This window comes from Dipteris shenzhenensis, chromosome 5 (genome assembly GCF_047967505.1).
Source record: "Dipteris shenzhenensis isolate YYH24624 ecotype China chromosome 5, Dip_SZ_1.0, whole genome shotgun sequence".
Classification (NCBI taxonomy): Eukaryota; Viridiplantae; Streptophyta; class Polypodiopsida; order Gleicheniales; family Dipteridaceae; genus Dipteris; species Dipteris shenzhenensis.
The window spans coordinates 788,698-805,091 of record NC_141600.1 but is presented as its reverse complement, the minus strand read 5'-3'; the positions used below and the strand labels follow the sequence as shown (position 1 = coordinate 805,091).

The 16,394-nt window shown below is 44.1% G+C and overlaps 1 protein-coding gene across 1 annotated transcript in view; it reads left to right on the top strand.

Moving 5' to 3' along the window:
- Positions 1 to 3,262: 3,262 nt before the first annotated feature.
- The window catches only part of LOC147901456 (Galactose oxidase/kelch repeat superfamily protein), a 230,931-nt gene continuing 217,799 nt past the window's right edge, over positions 3,263 to 16,394 (top strand). The window contains exon 1 of the mRNA XM_087374795.1: positions 3,263 to 3,294. The gene's annotated coding sequence lies outside the window, so the exon portion shown is untranslated. The remainder of the gene's footprint in view (positions 3,295 to 16,394) is intronic.

Sequence of the window (16,394 nt, the reverse complement as noted above, 5' to 3'; positions counted from 1 at the left end):
AACCAATGGTACTTGGAACATAACTCCACATGGGTCCTTGATAGTACTTTTATTAAGGAGGCAAGGCATCTTTCAAAGTACAATTGACAATATAGATACTCCTCAATATACTTTTGCTTAATATACTTTTAGATTTTATATAAGGAAAGGTAAGTCCATTTTTCAAGCATGCAAGAGTGGTACTAGTTGTATTGCCTTTTGAGTTGCATATTGAATCAAGCTCCTTAGGTCTTTAAAACAAATCCTCAAGGTTGTTTGAACAAATGTTTGTTAAACCCTTAAGTTGGAGACACCTAGTTTTGAGGGTAAAGAAAGAAGATACTACAACCACTCACTTACTATACATCAAGGATGGCCTTTTACAAAATGTTGATGTGAAATTCTTGCTTTGGTTTGCTAAAAGGTTATGTTTCTTTATAGTGAGCTACCCTTGAATGTTTTAAGTATTCCATAGTAATAGTGACTTGATAAAGAGGGTGCTTACACATTGGGAAAGAGCCCTTTCTCTACTACGATTCTTGGACTTTAAACTTAGTATAACTAGTTTCACTCATTGGATGAAGCCTTTGAAGTGTATTGTTACATGGAACTAGGTAGTAATGTGGCCTTAACGATTGGTGTTGTAACAAAAGGCATGCATTGCTATCATATGGAAAAATGAACCTTGTGATTATGGCATGCTGTTTTGGGGGGGAAATGCAGTAAGGAACCCAATTCGGTGACAAAAAATGAGGGCTAATGGCCCCACATGACATGTGGCAATGAAGGGGACAAATAATCCCATATAGGGGCATAATGTGGGAGCCCCACACCAAAACACGTGGCCTTAGGTCTACAAGTGGTATTAGAGCAAGTGACTTGGAAGGATGATGAGGTTTAGTAAAGTAAAAGAAAGAAGATACTACAACCACTCACTTCAAGGGTAGCTCTCATGTAATTTGTGCGAAAAAATCATGCAATCTTTTGAGAAGTAGGTGGATTTATGACCATAGACCCGATAATTGAAAAGAGACTCGTGGTTAAACTCTTGCCATTAAAGTGCAGCATAACGTACTCAACATGGCACACACTTCTCCTTTATACCCCATAAATCGATAAGAGAGCTTTGGTCAAACTCTTGCTGTTAACATGCACCATAATGTATGCACTCTGGCAAAACTTCTACTTGCATGGAGCTAACAAACGATTTGGCCCTTGGTGGTATACATATCATGCTTTGGACATAGAGATTATATAGTTTTAATATTTTCCTTAATAATCTAAAGATAATTGCCTTGATTTTTGTAACCCCATGGCAAGCAAAAACCAACGTACCAAAAGTCGATGCAAAGTGGGAATCTCTACACCATGTGATTGTTCAGACATACTCTTCACTATGGGATATGAGATGCCAATGGGGCTCGTGCTTTGAGCTTGTCTTCACGTTCACTTTGAAATTTTACTTTCATTTCACACATAAAATAATTTATATTAAAGGAAATCTATTTGGTTTTTGGCAAATTGATCCTTGAAAATCTATGAAGAATCAACTCAGGGTGACTCAAGGTGACTCTCTGTCATTTTCACTTACAAAGTACTGAAAATTGTTTATATATATGGGCATCTACATTGAAACTCAAAGACTATTATTTTCTTTTGTGAGAATTTTGATTTATATTTTTCCTACTTGTCTCCCGTAACGATGAAACATACTAGGCTAGTTAGAGAGCAATTGGCTAGACACTTTGCTAACTATCCTTAAGCTAGGTTATCCTCACGGTCATCATTGATGTTGGTAAACATTTGTACTGGGGTATATTGAAGATTATTGCAATTGATGTATATTGAAGGCAAATATACACTACTGCAATTATTGTGTTGATGTATATTGAAGGCAAAATATACACTATTGCAATTGTTGTGTTGATGTATATTGAAGGTAAAGATACACTATTGCAATTGTTGTATTGATGTATATTGAAGGCAAACATACACTATTGCAATCGCTTCTTTAATCTAAGGTATCTTTATCTTTGCATAGTTTTAACTCATTGGGTGATAGCTCAATAAGTGAAATGCCTCCTTTGGGCACTACCTATTGCAGTAGGTAGCTAACCTCCATTCAAAGTAAGCATGAGTTTGCCCAACTAAGGCAAGAAATGCTAAACAATTTTGTGAGTCATGTGTGGAATATGAGTCGTTGTGGTATATTCTCTTATTTTGTCATATATTGCTTGCAAATTATTTTTTTCCATGTCTATCTTCAAGAATTATTGAAGCCTCGTAGTTTTCTTCTGCAGGTTTATCTTTACGTGGGCATTTCATAACGTTAGTACCTAATAGAGACTATAGATAGAATGACTCATTTATGAAAGCAAACATTTAGATGGAGCGCATGCAAACTTAGTGTAGAGAGTCATAATCCATGGGAGACCACCCAATGTATCACCCACACCCAACAACTTTTGTTGTTGGGTGGCATAAAATTAAGGCATATATGTTATAGAGTAGAGTGGACTTTTGCTCTTGAAAAGCATCTAGTTGAAACACACTCCAATTATTGTGGCAATGATATACCTTCTTTTTCGTCTCATCTTGCATTTTTGGAAGTGAGATTAACGGGTCTCATGTACATCAACATCTCGATCTTGTTCATAAATCACATGCAAGCAATAGGGTTAGCATTGCAAATTTGTGGAAAACCAAGCGTCATTGGTACTAGCACTACTCTATCCTTGATGTATTCTATAGCGTGCAAGTCATGGGAGAGAGATCTCCGCTGAGTGATAAAGTTTTCTAGAATTCCCTAAGTGGGCCGTGAGCTCGAGGTAGAGTATGTGGGATGTGTTGAAAGGTCGGTCCTAAAGAGTTGGCTGAGTATTCTATTAGGCCTGCACAAACTCGCCACCTTGTTACTCACCAGTCCGTCCCGTAAAAGACGTCAATTGAGAACAACACACACGTTATGTAATGTACAATACAAAGTTTTATTAGCAACAGCAGCAGCAGCAGTGACGAGAAGAGTCTTGATTCATGGCTGTGCCAATTGCCGATCTTCCCAATGTCTCTCAGATCGCCATCATCATCATCAACTAGTCGTCGACTACCTCTTCTGCTGCTGCTCTTGCTGCCTCTTCTTTCTTCCTTTTGCTTGCTTCACCACCGCGTCGCGCAACACACCTTTGCCTCGCCTTCCCACCTCCAAATTGCACTCCCATTGACCATCTTTCCAGCCTTGCTTCACCAAATCGAGGAATCACTCCAACTCCACGTGGGCGTGTGTGTTGCTGGAGTCGCTGCCCGATTCTTGGCCGGGTAGGCGTTTAAACTCTTTGCTCTTCCTCACCTGACCGAACTACTTTGAGGACTGCGGTTTTCCATAGCCTGTATGTCGGGGGATTATTGAAGGGGCCGGGCCTGCGAGGCGTCATACGACGAGTTGCGCAGAGCATGCACATTTTCGATTCTTCTGTGTCCTGCGCACGAATTTAATTCGACATTCTCAGATGCATTCGTTCTTCACGTCGTTCTACTTACTTTACTATTCAGTGCCGATCACACCTTGAATGCGCAAGAGGAAAGGGGAATTCGGGATAAAGCGAAAGGCTCTCACGTGATGTGCATGCTTTCCACTTTTTACCGTTTGAATGCACAAGGGGAAAGCGGAATTCAGGCAAAGGGCAAACAAGGAACGAAAGTCGATGGACGCTTTTGATCGTGAATGCTCCGTTCCAAGGGGTAAAGAGGGTCCTCATGCTGCCGAATGAAGGGGGAATCTCGCAAACAAAGCAGAGGTTCACAGACATTGTAGGACTTCGATATAACACGTACTTGTAATCCCTGGAAAATCAGTGCTCACTATCCTACTGTTGCTGTGAATTAGAAAACGACGACCGTTGCATTAAAAACTACGAATGTTTTCTCACTTAAATTTGGAGTGGACTATGCAGGTCCCTTCCATGTTCCATGAAGGAGATGCTCCAAATACCCATGCCTTCTGAGACTGCACGCTTTGCACTGCGCATTGCAGTGGTGTAAAAGCCCACGCCCGTATCACAGGTGCGCTGAACAATGGGCACCCCTGTCCAGAGCAATCTCTGCGTCAGTTTCACTTGCAATGGACGGGCCCTCAGCTGTCATCTATAGGCAATTTAATCTGCCCCAACTCAGGAGCATTGAGGGCACTTCTGCTGTACAATTCCTTCAGCAGTTTAGTCCATGCAAGTCTTCCACTTACGTCTTTGTCATTTTTGGCTGACGTGCTTCTCTGCTGCGACCTTCCTTGCCTGCTCTTGCTCTGCATTTGCTCCTAGCTTCAACAATGTTATCTAATCACCTCATGTGAAGATTTTGTTGGATAGAATCACTCTAACGTCACAGTTTCTGCAGAATAGGAACAGCTCCGCCTCTCACACTCGATAATGCATACCACCCAAAAGATAGAGTATAGACAGCATAAACAAGAGAAAGAACATGAGAGAGAGTTCAGATGTATTCCTCCACTAGATTATGGGCAAAACCAAGCTCAGGATGAGCACAAGAAAACCAGCAACTAGAAGGCTGAGAACTCTCCTACTCCTCTTGCTCCACGCTGCCTCTGTAGGCTTCAGTGGCTCTGTGGCTGATGCCAAAATGAGGGAGGAGTGGCTGCTTAATATAGCCCCTGAACCAGGCCTGCAAAACCGACCAGCAAGAGGGCGACCCCCTGCCTTTTCCTTGCTTTGAGCAGACTGGGGGCCACTGGGGGCCGATCAGCAGGTCGCCTCCTGGCTCTTTCAGGGCCCTTTGGGCTGCTGCCTTGCTGCGCATATGAAGCCCCTAGATGTGCTCTAGAGGTGCCTCCACACAGCCTTGGATCCTCCTATGATCCAATGCCCCTTTGTCCCCATAAATCGGGCGTTCACAGGTGGGGTCATTGATCTCTAACACCCTCTCTCAATGACACAACTGTGGGCCGATCCCCATGCGTCGAATGAGGTACTCCATTTTCTCCCGTGGGAGAGCCTTTGTGAAGACGTCGGAAAGTTATCGGTGGTCGGATAGTACATCAACTGCAGGATGCCGTCGATGATGAGCTCCCGTACGAATCAGTAATGGACTTCGATGTGCTTCGTCCGTGCATGAAACACTGGGTTCTTCGCGATGGCTATGCAACTCAGGTTGCCGCACATGACCACTGTCGCAGCCTCCTGAATCATGTCCAGATCCTCAAGTATCCACTTGAGCCACAAAGTCTCACATGTTGCAGCGTAAGCAGCTTGGTACTCCACCTCTGTAGAAGAAAGGGCAATTGATGGTTGTTTCTTGCTCAGTACCCTGAAGTCAAACGCCTGCAAGTACCCTTCAGATACCTCAACACTCGTAGACCTGCCTTTCAGTGATTCTCCATGGGTTTCGAAAAAAACTGACACAACAGCCCAACGGCAAAGGTGTAGGAACAAAGTGGAGACAGGTTGTGAACACAAGTGAGCAAGAGTGCACACACAAGAAAGCTCCAATAGAAATGTTTCAATGAAACAATACAAGTACTTGGTATATATAGTACCCAAGTACTACTGGTCAACCATAGGGTTGACTTTATGCCTACAACACCATATCTTTGTAGTCTCTTACAAATCCCCCCTCAAAGATATGGCTGAAAGTACCCTAGAAACGTCTCAGGTATATCCTGCAGGACCTAAAGTACCATGGTTGCACAAATTCATCCAGATGGATATGCAACCTATGGGAGTACATGAAAACAATGTCATTGTGAATCACTTCACAACCCCCCTTGACATTGTGAGAATGTCTCTGATCCCTAAGCCATATCGATGTTGTAAGAAAAGATCTGCTGACAGGGCTTTGGTGAAGATATCCGCCATAGTGTCCTCAGATGGACAATAGATGAGATCAGTGAAGCCATCAGAAATACAATCCCGTACATAATGATAATGGATTTCAATGTGTTTCATGCGAGCATGAAAGACATGATTGTTGGCTATGGCAATGCAACTCTGGCGAGTTTGCTTCGCCATCCTGTGCATGATGCAAGTCTTGCAAAAGCTTCCTTAACCACATCAACTCCGTAGTGGCTGAATTTGCAGCTTTGTACTCTACTTCACTGGAGGAAAGAGAGACTCGCTCTTGCTTCTTACTGAGCCATGAGATACAGGCTGAACCCAATGAGAAGCAATAGCCAGTAGTGGACTGTCTGTCGTCAATGTCCCTTGACCAATCTGAGTCGGTGAAACCACTCAGCTCCAGATCATAATCTAAAGCATAATGCAAGCCAAGAGAGAGAGTGCCATGGACATATCTGAGAACCCTCTTTGCTGCATTCTAATGTGTGATCGTGGAACAATGCATGAACTGGCTCAAAAGCCCTGTGGCATAGGCAATATCAGGCCGTGTGGAGCATAGATATATCAAATTGCCAACCAACTGCCTGTACAAAGTGCCATCAAACTTTTCAGCTGTATCATGCTTACTCAGCTTGAGTCCCTTTTCCAATGGAGTAGCCACATGCTTACAGTTCTCCATGTTAAATTTCTGCAACAACCCCTTCGAATACGTTGTCTGTGACATAGAAATCCCATCATGGGTTTGCCAAAACTCAATGCCAAGACAATAATGCAATAGGCCCAAATCTGTCATGTCAAAGTTGTGACATAAAGTAGACTGCACTGCCGTAATTTGCTGCAAATCACTGCCAGTGAGTATGATGTCATCCACATATAGTGCCAACATGACCAATTCTGATTTTTTCTGTAGAACATACAGATTTGGCTCTGTATGAGTGTTTACGAAGCCCTGGGACAGCAAAAACTGATGTATCTTCTGATACCATGCACGAGGTGCTTGCTTCAGCCCATATAGAGCCTTCTTGAGCTTGCATACCTTGTGCTCTTGTCCCTTCACCTCAAAACCTTGGGGCTTACATAGACCTCCTCTTTAAGATCTCCATTGAGGAAAGTGGTCTTGACATCCATCTGGTACACTGACCAACCATAAAATGCAGCAAGAGAGATAACAGAACGAATGGTGGTCATCTTGGCCACTGGAGGTCTCCTCATAATCTATCCCTTCCTCTTGTGCATACCCCTTGGCAACCAAACGGGCTTTGTATTTCTCAACTGTGCCATCTGAATGGTATTTCACCTTATAAATCCATTTCGTGCCAACACATTTTTCCCAATGGGCGCATCAACCAAGTCCCATGTGGCATTCTTTTCAATGGATTTAATCTCAACTTCCATAGCTTTCTGCCATGCTGGATTATGTTGAGCATCCTTGAAGCCCTGAGGCTCATTTTCAGCTTCCATCACGAAGGTCATCAAAGCAAAATTGACATTTTTCTGATTTTTCTGAGAGCTGGCCCTGGTTTTCCCCAAAGTAGGCTGATCCTTAGCATCTTGAATGGTCAACCTTGCCCAACATGGAATAGATTTCTCTTCTGTACCACTCGGAGCTGCATCAACATCTTTAGTGGCCTCACGACATTGATAATGCCTCCAAACATGAGGCGGTCTATTCTCATTAATTGGCTGCAAATCTGAAACATTTGAGGGAGAGCCATCCTCAACATGTGGCAAGCCATCTGAACTATGAGAAGTAGAGGGGGAAGCATCAAGAGACTTCGTCCCATCATCCTCAAACTGGATGATGTCCAAAGGGGTGTCATCGTATGGTGGCAAGTCTGCACTAGCGGGCTGCATGCACTCATTTTCAGCAAAGAGAACATTTCTGCTGATTATTGCCTTCCTGGTAGCGGGATTATAAAGCCTAAATCCCCTGCTTTCAGTGCTATACCCCACGAAAATGCATTTGACACTCTTGTCATCAAGCTTTGTCCAATGTGCATCTGGAACCAAAGCATATGCCACTGAGCCAAAAACTCTGAAATGACTAACCTTTGGCTTAAAGCCATGCAAAGCCTCAAATGGAGTCACATTAACCAAAGCTTTGGTAGGGCATCTGTTCTGAATATAAGTGGTTGTCACAAGTGCTTCTCCCCAAAAGGCCTTTGAGGCTCTCTTGAATTTCAGCATGCATCTCGTCATCTCCATGAGAGTACGATTCTTCCTCTCAGGGAGTGGATTCTGCTGTGGTGTGTAAGGGCATATCAAGTGATGTTTAATCCCATGTTGCTTCGAAAATCCCTGGAATGCATGTGACATGTACTCTCCCCCTCTATCTGAGTTGAGTGTTCCAATTCTAGAATTGGTTTGGTTCTCAACCATAGCTTTGAACTCCTGAAACTAATAAAACACCTCAGATTTTTCCTTCATGAGAAAAAGCCATGTGAACCTGGAGAAGTCATCTATAAAGGTCACAAAGTACCTTGCTCCTCTATGCGTGGGAATAGTCATGGGGCCACATACATCACTGTGCACTATCTGCAACACTCTGGTTGCCTTGACCAAATTCTTGCCTTGTTTACTGAATGGCAAGCGATGCAATTTGCCAAGTGCACACCCCTCACACACTTCATTTGCTGGTTGCTGTAATTTTGGCATTCCCTGAGTCATATTATTGTTGTACAAGTAGGACAATGCCCTGTGATGGACATGTCCAAACCTGGCATGCCATAAATCAGCCTGGGAAGTGTTTGCTACAGCCAATACCTTCTGATTATAAGGCTGAGCATCAAGCTTGTATAAGCCTCTATCATATGTGCCTGTTGCTACAACCTCATACCCTTTCTTTGGATCCTTGATCCTGCATTGGTTATCCTGAGATTCGACCAATATATGTTGATCATGGGCAATGTTTGAAACTGAAATCAGATTTTTCCTCAAATCTGGAACATACCAAACATCTCGGATATACTTAACTTTTCCATTATCAAGCTGAATAGGAATGTGCCCAACTCCGATGATGTCTTGAGAAGCATCATTGGCACACGTAACCTGTCTGCCATGAACAGGTGTGATGCTCTCAAACCACTCCTGGCGAGGAGTCATGTGCTAAGTAGCACCACTGTCGATATACCATGTATCACTTGCAACAAGGGAAGCATCCCTTGATTGATTTTCAGCATTTAAATCCCCCCTGGCATCCATCTTCTCACTAAATGCAGCAAACACAAAATCTCTATCACCTTGGGCAAGATGAGCTTTACCATGTGCATTTGAAGCACGAGTTTCCGTGGGGGCAACAAAATTACTGCTAGAGCTGTCCCTTTGCCTTTTCTTTTCATTGGCAATCCTTTTCTGACACTCTGCGATGTAATGCCTTGGCTTCTTGCAATAATTGCATTTGCCCTTTTTCTAATTTTTGCTTGAACTGCTCGCATTCCCCTCCTTGGGCTGAGTTGTATGGCTGTGTTTTGGCTCAAACTTTTTCTGAAATTTGCTCTTTCCACCCATGACAAGCGCTTGCTCACCCTAATGAGAGGCTTTGGCAAAATTTGAGCATCTCTCCTCTACCAAATAAAAGCCCAACTAACTCATCGAACGAGAGTGGGGCTGCCCTGAGAACAATGGTCAATAAAGTGATGAATGTGCCATATGAGGGCGCTAAGCTATTGAGAGTAATAGAGACGAGCTTCTTGTCTTCTATTTCCTCATCAATACTTGCGAGCTGATCACGTAGATCAGTGATCCAGGCAATATGACGAGTGATGGCCTGGCCTTCCTGCATCTCGAGATCCTTGAGTTGATTTGTCAAGGCAATGGCCCTTGCCTCATTCTTAGCATGATACATGTTTGCCAATCTTTCCCATGATGCCTTTGCATCCTTGCACGACTTGATAGTCGTCATAATGTGCCTCTTCACATTTGTGGCAATCAAAAACATCGCTTGGGCACTGCGGCGGTCAAACTTCTTCTGCTCCTCCGTTGATGCTATGGGACTAGCAGGAGGGGCTGTAGCAGTCTATTGTCTGCCTGTAGTCTGAGTCGAAGAGGCTGTGCTGGATGTAGATGAGCCTGCTGGCCTCACCTCATCCCCACTAACAATATCCCACAAGCCCTTACCAACCAAGATGTTCTTAAGCATGAATGACCACAAGGCATAGATTGGTCCATCCAGCTTGTCACCCTCGGACAAATTGCCAAAACTGTCGGAAAGAGTCGACATGATGCAAAATGGGATACCCACAAGCTGCAAATGTACTTGCAAAAAGAGCTGCAAGTCCCAAAAGTGCAACTAGTTGCAATGTGCCTTCAAATCCCAAACAAATGCTTGCTGCAAATGCAAAGTAAGACTAGCTGCTCTGAAATGCCACTGACTGCACAATGCAATCACTGCAAAAAGGCATAAACCAATCACTGCACTCTGCTGCAATCTGAAGTGCAATCCCAAACTAAAAATGCACAACCCAAATCTGAAATAGCGCACCCACGAGTGCTCAAATGCATCCAACGGAGCTCAAAAGCATCCACAAGTGTAAAGTAACTGCAAATGCACCCAACAATGCAGAGTATCTGCAAATGCACCTGAGAGTGCAAGAGTATGGGCTGCAAAAACAGTTCCGAAGTGAAATACACAGCTCAAAACACTGAAAGTGCACCTTGGCCTGAAACACCTGCAAAATAGTCCACTGACTGTGTGGGCAAGCTGGAGATGACAAAGGAACTGCAAGCTGCAAATGTACCTGCAAAAAGAGCTGCAAGTCCCAAAAGTGCAACTAGTTGCAATGTGCCTTCAAATCCCAAACAAATGCTTGCTGCAAATGCAAAGTAAGACTAGCTGCTCTGAAATGCCACTGGCTGCACAATGCAATCACTGCAGAAATGGCATAAACCAATCACTGCACTCTGCTGCAATCTGAAGTGCAATCCCAAACTAAAAATGCACAACCCAAATCTGAAATAGCGCACCCACGAGTGCTCAAATGCATTCAACGGAGCTCAAAAGCATCCACAAGTGTAAAGTAACTGCAAATGCACCCAACAATGCAGAGTATCTGCAAATGCACCTGAGAGTGCAACCACAAGCTATCATACTATGGGTAGGACTACTTCTGGTATTCCCAATTATTCTATAAAGGTATAAATACACAGCTCAAAACACTGAAAGTGCACCTTGGCTAGAAACACCTGCAAAATAGTCCACTGACTGTGTGGGCAAACTAGAGATGACAAAGGAACTAAAGTGAGCTGCTTGGAGCTGAATGAAGCTGTTGGGAGTACTTCTGAACACAATACACATGTAGAGAAGAGCCTAGAGAAGTATGGAGATGCATGGAGCTGCTGGAACACACCCGGGAGAGGTTGGGGCTGAAAAGGGTCCAGATCTGAACAAAAACACCGAAAAAACAGTCGAGAACTGCTCGAATCGCCTCAAACAAAAGTTGGAGAGCTGAATGTGAGAACCAAGAATGCGCACTGGAGCACCAAGTTTGCGGGAGTCTAGAAGCAAGCACGGGAATGGGCTCTAGAGACGGAAGCGCTCTGATACGAAATATCGGAACAAAGTGGAGACAGGTTGTGAACACAAGTGAGCAAGAGTGCACAGACGAGAAAGCTTCAATAGAAATGTTCAAATGAAACAATACAAGTACTTGGTATGTATAGTATCCAAGTACTACTGGTCAACCATATGGTTGACTTTATGTCTACAACACCATATCTTTGTAGTCTCTTACAAAAGGAGATGTCCGGCCTGGTGCAAAATGCCCACCAACCATCGATACATGTTGGCGGGACTTAATGCACAGATCCTACAAGCGGAACATAATCGGTAACAAGCAGGTGTACAAGCTAACGTTCATGATGGGAGCTTGGACAAGTATAAAGAAAGATTCATGGTGAAAGGCTATGATTAGTTAGAGGGACTTGAATTCGACGAGACCTTTGCTCCCACATCCCAAATGGTCACTATTCAGACTATGATCGCTTTGGCTGCCCATCAGGGTTGGTCCATATTTTAGATGGACGTCAAGTCAGCATTGTTGAACAGGAGCCATGGAGGAGAAGGTATATGTGGATCAACCCCCCCGGTTTTTAGGTTCCAAGGTCTGCTTCAAAGGTATGCAGACTAAAGAAGGTGTTATACGGTTTGAAACAGGCCCCACGAGGGTGGTACTAGTGCATCGATGTTTTTTTCTCGAAGATTGGGTTGAATCGAAGTCCATCGGATGCAAACCTCTATTTCTTTTTAGAAAGGGGCCAAAGGTTGGTTCTGATCCTATACGTGGACAATCTGATCCTTACCGGTTACCGGTGACCATACCAGGAAGATGTCTTAGGTCCAGAAGCTGTTCATGGAGTTCAAGATGACAGACTTGGGATTCTTCCACTACTTCCTTGGGATCGAGGTCACGGAGAACAAGGACATCATTTTCATCTAACAAGAAGTACTGTCGGGAGATACTAAAGTAGTACTGCAAGGAGGCTGTGACACCGATGGAGGTCGGGAAAAAGTTGAGCATTCGTGACTCTACAAAACGGCCTTCATGGCATCCTGCCATTCCGGTATATCTTTCGCCTCCTCAAAGGTCCGCGGCTCGTCGAGCTAAGCGACCATGGCGAAGTTGGCTAAGGGTGCAGAGACATTGTGTGATGACCGTTGAACTCCAAAACTTGACTCGGGAATGTTCGTGACCCAAGATTCTCAAGGTCTTTAGATAGCACGTCGGTAACTTCCTATCACTGGAAGTTGACTTCGGGGGTTGGCTCTGGTGCATCTGGCTCCTCCTCTGGTTCCTCGGAATGTTCAGTCGTCTCTACCTCTATCGTAGTCAACTTGGGTGTCAAAACTTTGAGAACTTTGATGACCTCTTCTTCTGCCTAGAACGCTGCTTCCTCAAAGACCTGCTCTTGGAATCCAGCTTTGACTGTGTCGTCTTTATGCACATGTATGAATGTATCAGAAACAGGAAATCCTCAGATGAGAGATAATGGGCTTCTTACCATAGTAAAGCTTCATAGGGCGTCATATCTGCAACGGCCTTGGTCTCGGTCCTGTTGAGGATGTGAACTGTAGTATTGACTGCTTAACCCCAGTAAGCTTTGGAGAGATCCCTCCCTTTGATCATTGTCAATCCCATCTTTGTAACTGTTCGGTGCTTTTGCTCAACAACCCCATTATGCGGAAATGTGCGAGCATAAGTAAGCTAATGCTTGATCCCATGCTTCTTGTAGAAAGTGTTAAACTCTGTGGAGGTGAACTCCCTCGTTGATCAGTGCGGAATGCTTTGACATCCTTCTCTATTTCCTTCTCTACCTTGGCCTTCCATTCTTTAAATTTCTCAAATGCCTAAGACTTCTTGGCCATGCAGTATATCCAAGTCATTCGACTAGAGTCATCCACAAATAGAAGAGAATACCTGGACCCTGCAAATGAGTCAATGGACATTGGTCCGCAAATGTTGAAGTGGACCAGCTCCAATGGTCCATTAGCCCTCGATGTAGCCTCTCGTGGGAATCGCTCGCGGTGTTGCTTGTCCTCCAAGCATGCCTGGCAGAGTTTATTTGCGCTTTTGATAGGTGGAAGTCCCTCCACCACCTTCGACTTTTGCATTCCTGTAAGAGTACCGTAATTGACATAACCAAACCTTTCATGCCACAACTTTGAATTCCCATGGTCCCCAATGCTTTGGTGAAGAGATCTACCACATTCTGCTATGTAGGGCAGAAGACCAAGCTAGTTGCTTCTTGACATGATGATAATGAATTTTAGTGTGTTTTGTAGAGCATGAAACACAGGATTCTGCACCACTGCAATGGCACTCTGACTGTTGGTGAGAATTGGAGTAGGCTCCTCCAATGACCCATGAAGATCACCCAGCAAATGCCTTGCCCAAATACACTCAATTGTGGTCGTGAAGGCTGCCCTATACTCAGCCTCACATGATGAGGTAGCCACCATAAACAGTTTCTTGCTTAACCAAGAAGTGCACGGGTGTCCAAGAAAGAAACAGTTACCACTAGTGGAGTGCCAAGTATCAAAATCACCAGCCCAATCTGAATCACTGTTAAGTATGTAAGTGAAAGTTACCCCCCCTGAGAAAGAGCAAACCAAGAGATCGGGTGCCATGCAGATAACGGTAACACATGCTTCACAACTTGCCAATGTGAAGTCTTTGGGCTATGCATAAACTTGCTCAGTTGAGACACTGCATACTAAATGCCAGGATGTGTGTCGCATAGATAAATAAGGCATCCCCACAGCTGGCTGTAAACAGAGGCGTCAAAAGGTTCATTGGCATCGTGAATGGACAGCTTAAGCCCCAGCTCCATAGGAGCAGAGATGGGCTTCCAATTCTGAAATCTGAACTGTTCTAGGAGCTTACCAATATACTTGGACTGCAGCAGCCAAATACCTCTATCATCCTACATAAATTGGATGCCCAAATAGTCGTGAAACAACCCCAAATCTGACATCTCAAATGTCTGCAAATTTTGCAGCGTTAGTACCAGTTAGCAGCGTGCCATCAACATCAAGAACAATGATGAGCAAATCTGCCCCTTCCTTGGTCACATAGAGGGTGCTCTCATGTGGACTATCTGCATGCCCTAGCTGGTCCAAAAGGCATTTATCATTGGATATCAAGCTCGAGGAGCTTGCTTCAAACCATACAAGGCCTTTCTCAGCTTGTATACCTTGCCAGGTTCTACAAATCCAATGGGTTGAAAAACATAGACCTCCTCTTGAAGGTCCCCATTCAGCTAATGGATCTTCCATCCATGAAATGCAGCCAATGCAACCACACATCCAACGGTGTTCGTACGAGAAGTGGCGAAAAAGGTTTCATCATAATCTATGTCTACCTGCTGTGCATAGCCCTTTGCCACGAGACGATCTTTGTACTTGTCTATGGGACCATTTGATTTTCTTTTGAGCTTGTACACCCACTACGTGCCAATTGCCTTCTTGCTGGTAGGCGAGCCCACCAACTCACAAGTGTGGTTTTTCTTAATGGAGTAAATCCCTGCTTGCATTGCCTTTATGCATCATCAAAACTATCGAGCTCATTTGCCTCAAGTATGCTGTTGACCCAAGCAGACTCACATGCATCTACCATTCAATGCACTCTAATGCACCCTCCCCTTTCCTATTGCCCCCTGGACCTAGACACGTGGGTGCATATCTTGATAGCATAAATAAGTGTTACATGTCCAAATTTCGTGCCGTTTGAAGCAGTGGCTCTAGCTCGACAAACCCTATTTACTCAGATGATCCACCACTCAGAGGGATATGAAATTGGAAATACTCGTTAGGGCAGTATCTGGTATAATACAGGGGTGACGACGGCCCAGCACAAATTAGTGATTTCTCTTGTCATGACACTCTCTCCTCCTTGAATGGGCAGAAGTCCTCTTCTAGATCCTCTCTTATCCCTTTCTCTTGCATACACTTTTCTCTTTTACTTCTGCATTTGCATCGCCTGTTCATAATTTGCAATTAGTATTTTCTTGATAGTACACGATCTCTTCTAAATCAGAACTTAAATCTCATTTTCAAATTCTGGTTTCTCTTGATGCTGAATATTCAAACTGCAGAAGTGCCACTGCAGTGTCTCTTCAATATCTCTTCATGCTCATATGCAAAACATTCTTCATGTGCCAGTTAACTGGTCATCTCAACTCCTATGCTTAGAATCCCTCTCTTAAATATTATGCTGCTGAAATCTCTTCATAATAATCTGCTCAATAAGCTGAAACAAATCCTCAACAAATTGGTCAGTAGTAAAAAGATTCTCTCACTCAAATGTGTTATTGAAGTGGGTAGACCTTGGTCATAGATGATTTTGTGATGGAGAACTGCTTAGTTTGTAGAAATTATGGATTATTAAAGTCTTTTATTTATGTTTTATTCATTCTATAAGAAGATCTACATGGAGGAGAAAATCCTTCACTCTCTATCCATACTGTGCAATGAATATACCTACTCTCTATCCAATTCACAAATCCATACACCAATGTTGGCTGAATGGATAGCATTCACTCTCGGTTCGTAGTCACCTTTGATACTGGGATGAGGAGGTAGAAGCCTCACCCTCTTGCTTGGATGCTTTACCTTTCCCTTTCACAGAATTGGTCTTGGCAATTTTAGCTAAAAGTATATGACATTTATGCCATGGATGCCCTTGCTTATGATTCTTACATCTGAAGCATTTACTGTTGGAATGGTCACCTCCCCATCTGTAAGCCCCCATATGAGGAGAGCATGGGGGAGGGAGACCTAGGGCAGAAGATGCCCAGAGAAGAGAGAGGGAGGGGGCTACCACATGGGCAGCACCTCACAACCAATAGAGGAGGATCCCTGAAGGAACAGTACGGGACAGCAGCGTCTCTAAGTACGGGTGATGACACGTGGCTGTACGGGACTGTGCAGATGCGATGATATCAGCAAGGTGCACGGACCTGTACGGCTGCATGGTGGGGGTGTGTGGGCAGGTATGAAGCCGGCAAGAGAGCCTAGAAGCAGCCCAAAAGGGCCTGGCTAGGGCCCTTATATAGGGTCTGAAGAAAAGCCCCAACCAG